The 4,813-nt window shown below is 37.6% G+C and overlaps 1 pseudogene; it reads right to left on the bottom strand.

The window, feature by feature from the left end:
- Nucleotides 1-2,168: 2,168 nt before the first annotated feature.
- LOC106733386 (nucleophosmin-like) lies at nt 2,169-3,074 on the bottom strand (annotated as a pseudogene).
- Nucleotides 3,075-4,813: the final 1,739 nt, after the last annotated feature.

Here is a 4,813-nt window from a genome sequence, read left to right as displayed (position 1 = left end):
GGGAGTCCAGCGACATAGCCATTACGCTAACTGCTGGTTCCCTTCACCTTTGTTTTAATCAGCAATGCTAAGGGTTGATGGAAAAACATAAAATAACAAAACTAGCTTAAATGAAGCAAAGAGTTCTAAAAGACAGGAATAAGGAATTGAAAGGCAAAATCTATTGAAAGCATGTACAGTTAGAGATGATGCACTGAGTTGATAATAACAACCTCATTCATGTTCCCTCCATAGTGATCTGACATTCCTGATTCTGAGGACAGACTTGTGCATGTGGATTAAGGATTTTTCCTCCTTTGCATAGTGTAATACACCATCCATTTCAGCATGGAAGAATGTGCATAATGTAAGCATCGATAGCATTTTACATCATTCTGCAACCAATATTCCATATTAAATCTGGAATCAGGCTGTGAAGTGCAGCCTTGGGCCCTATACAGACACATTCAGAATGGTTGTTGTTGTTGTTGTTCTTGATGAAGATGATGATATTCATGTGTGCTGATTAAAAACAAATCCCACTCCTGGTACATGCACTGTTTTCATCAGGATACAAAAGCCTTAAAATAACTACACAGGGTCAGGTTGCAAACTATTTGGCACGATTATATTAGCAGTGAACTCTGTGTCAGTCTTAGCATTTGAGTCTACTTCTACAGTGGTTGCTATGGTAAGTAATTGTGAATATTCTTTTCCATATTAAATGAAAAGTAAGTTAAATAATATGAAGGATTGCATAAAAGTGGTCACAGACATTAAAGCTACCATTAAAGTTCTAGGGCATAAAAATAGGATTTGAATAGGCATTGATTTGCTAGATTATTTTAACCTAAAGACTTTCATCCAGCTTACAAAAGAAACAGTACCATACTCAGGCTCACTGTTAGAATAAAGTACAGTGACAGCCAGACGTGAGAAAAGACCCCTAAGGTAGCCATTCTTCAAAAGCTCCAAAGACAGCCTCACTAACACAACATAGTATGTAAGAGAATGAAACCACAGAGGGCAGAGTGCTGGGACCACATTACATGACTGTGTTTTCAGGAATCATTTCTAGATATAACTCAGAATCTGAAACTTTTATCAAATAACAAAATCACTTTTAATAGTCTTTTCAAGGTGAATTGTCTCATTTACTGGGTGCTATTAATCCAGGACCATTCTGGGGCTTCCAGATTACAGCTGTCAAAATCTGTCTCAGCTGGCTGCATGGTACCACTTACAGAGATACGGGGCAAGGGCATCTTCTAGAATGGAAATGGCTTTCTGTTACTAGGGGCCAAAAAAAAAAAAAAACCAAAACAGGTGTAGAGAAAGAAATGACAGAACAGTCCACAGACAATACAAACCATGTGAAACTGAGAATAACTTTGTGTAGGCAGAAAGCAACCCCTATGAAAATCTTTTTTAATTTAGAATTTCATTTTCATCCCATCATTTATCAGTATCTGACATTATAGAGAGCATTTGTGCACCACTATTTTTCTTATCTGTAGTCTTCCCTATTGAAAAATAAGCTTTTGCTTATGTGTAGTCTTTCCTATGGAAAAATAAGCTTTACAAGCATAAAGACTGTGGTACATTTCTGCTTTTCCTAAGCAATTAGAGCAATTCCTGGCTCATGTTAGATGTTTTTAATAAACCCTTGTTAAGAAAAAAAAAAAAAAAAACTTAAGAACAGGTATAATATTAAATGCATTATTTAAAATACAAATTGCAAATTAGAGACCATGTGTGTGTCCAAGTTTAAGTGGTAGATATATTACCGAGCTTTTGAATATAGCTATTCCTCAAGAAAAGATACCTAGACCCGAAAGATCAAACTATATATCTAATACATATTAAGGGTATTTCTTCACTATACTTCTTTTTTTTTTTTTACTTTATTAAAATACTGAGTTTATTTCACATGTAAATGTTTGTTTCCCCACCATTTCCATGTCTGACCACCACCAATACTGTGTCCTATCATAACATCCCATACATACTTAAAACCAAGCAAAGGGCGGAGATTCATCCTTAAAAACTAAACAGGCATTTTGGACAACAGACAACGTTTATCAAACACGGCAGGGAAAGTTCTCACATTATAAAAGGACAGCCAGATATAAACTGTTACAGAAATGAAATATGATGGAAAATTTTAACAAATTGCTTAAACTATTTTCTTAAAGAGACTTCCTCCACTGCCAGAGATCTTAAATAGCCTCCTGGTCAGTCATCCGGAAGCAATTCTTCACATAATTGATAAACTTGGCTTCCACTTTGGAAAGAGAACCACCTTTTTCTATACTTGTTTGCATTTTTGTTTTAATGTCTTCTACAGAACTAGGTCCTTTTGGTGTTTTAGGAGTTTTTTCCTGTTTATTTATTTATTTATTTATTTATTTATTTATTTTTAATGATTCTTGACCTTTTGATCTTGGTGTTGATGGTTTTAAGTCTTTTCCATTTCGGTTTGATTTTTGAGCATTTTTGACTGGAGTGTCTCATACAGATTTCTTCACTGGAGCTTTTCCTTCTGTTTCCTCATCTTCAAAATCATCATCATCATCTTCTTCATTGTCATCTTCGTCAGCAGCAAGTTTTACTTTTTTTCTGTGGAAATTTGCTGCCACCTCCAGGGGCAGATTGCTTTCCAGATGTACTTAAGAGTTTCACATCCTCTTCCTCCATCTCTTCTGACTCTGCATCTTCATTCACGCCTACTAAATGCTGTCTGCTAATATGCACAGGTCCCGAACCACACTTCAACCTTAACTACACTTCAACCTTAAAATGACAGGTGGTGTTATTTCAAAGCCGCCAGGGGAAACTGTTGGCTGTGCTGACATTCCCAGTGTTGCCAGAGTCACTTTACTTGGACTGCCTTCATAATTCATTGCCTCTGCTTCCACAACGTGCAATGCATCCTTTGCACCAGCCCCTAAACTGAGCGTTCTTAAAGATAACTGGTGTTCATTTTCATCATTATCTACCTTAAAGTGATAATCTTTGTCGACCTTTAGTTCACAACTGAAAAGATAGTTCTGGGGCCTCTGGAGGCTCATGTCCATGTCCATCAAATCTTCCATGGGGTGGTGGCAGGCACTTGGGTGGGCAAGCAGGCAAACGGAGGTAAATGACTATGGCTCCCAAAAACAGCTGTGCAGGACGGAATCACTCCAAGGATTTTTTTTAAAGGTTTTGTCCTAGGGCACATGCACTCTCTGGAGAGAGACAAAGACAGACAATGAGAGGGCAATGTGAGAAATCACACCCTGGTTTCCTCTATTCTCCTGGTATTTGAGTCATACACACACATACACACACACACAAACACACACACACACACACACCACGCCTGGCATGATTATCAATCCATCAGGTCCAGGACTTCAATCGTGATTGGCCATGTACCAACCACTATGCCACTTGCTGGCCCCACTGTATTTTTCCTACCATATTCCTTTAACAATAGTTTGTGTAGAATTTACTTCCTTGGACTCATATGAAATAAAAATAAATGGACATCCCTTCCTTCCTTCCTTTCTTCTGTGTTCACCCTATTACTTCCTGAACACATCCGCCTGCTCATCTTCTGTTGGCCACAGACTCATTTTAGGGAGTAAGGCCCCACCCTTGAAGTGGAGTATGTGGCTGATTTGTGAAAGTGACTAAGTATGAACATTTAATTTAGAGTGAAATATTCAAAAGCCTAATGTTGTCACTAACCTAGTTTATGTTCTCTACTTTAGCTCCATAAGTAACAAAATAGATCCTTTTATGCTTTTATCTTTTAATTGGAACCACACTATGAAGAGTAGATAAAAAGAGCCACTTAAAATGTCAATATTTTTTTCTCATAATGTTTACAACATAGTCTGCTTTTTATGGTTTTAAATGTTCAAACTCATGTATTCACTCTAATTTCTTAGTGAAACAAATATTTTAGCAGTCTTCAACACACAAAATTTATCTTTTTTTTTCTTTTTTTTTTTGGAAAGGTTTTTGCTATAGGGCGCATGTGCTCACCAGAAAGACAGAAAAAGACTAAGAGACAGAAAGCAAGAAATCATCCCCCAGGGGGAATGGCCTTGACACAATCCCTTCTCCTCCAGTCTCCTCTCAGGATCTTGGGCATGCACGCACACACACCTGACATGAATTCAAGCCACCAGGTCTGGGGATTGAACCATGGTTGACTTCATGGCAGTCCAGCGACATAATCATTACACCAACTGGTGGTCTCGTATATTCCTCTGTTTAACTTACAGTTTAATCAAGAGGTAAAACATTTCTATCATCTCAGAAATTCCTTTGCTCATTTTTCCAATCAATCTTCTCTCTTCTACCTCAGATAAAACGATTGTGTGGATTTTACCAAAATGGAATTCGCCTGATCTTGAATTTCATAAAATAAAATCATATGATGTATATTTTTATTGTCTAATTTTTTTTTAACTAACCATGTTTTGAGATTCATTCGCACAGTTGAGAATATAGTCTGTGTCTTTTTTTTTTTAATTTTTGGCTTCAAACATTTTATTTTCCTTCTGGGCATAGCTTACTATATTTTATCATATGAATCAAAGAGTATAACCAAAAAACAAGACATCGGAGTATGTAAGAGAAAGGGAGGAAGCAGGGAGCACCTTGGATAGGGTCTGATCATTCAGCGAGCTCCTTCCTCCAACCCAGGACATTTCAGTTTAAACAGGGCTGGGGGTCTGAGCCCACCGTCAGCCATGTAGCTTTCAGCACCAAAGGGCAGTAATGTTATGGACTGTGCCACCTAGGCTGGGCTGGTACCCACATTTTACAGAGAGCAAGC

The sequence above is a fragment of the Tupaia chinensis genome, unplaced genomic scaffold (assembly GCF_000334495.1).
Source record: "Tupaia chinensis unplaced genomic scaffold, TupChi_1.0 Scaffold143648_1, whole genome shotgun sequence".
Lineage (NCBI taxonomy): Eukaryota > Metazoa > Chordata > Mammalia > Scandentia > Tupaiidae > Tupaia > Tupaia belangeri.
This window is presented reverse-complemented; position numbering and strand designations above follow the sequence as displayed.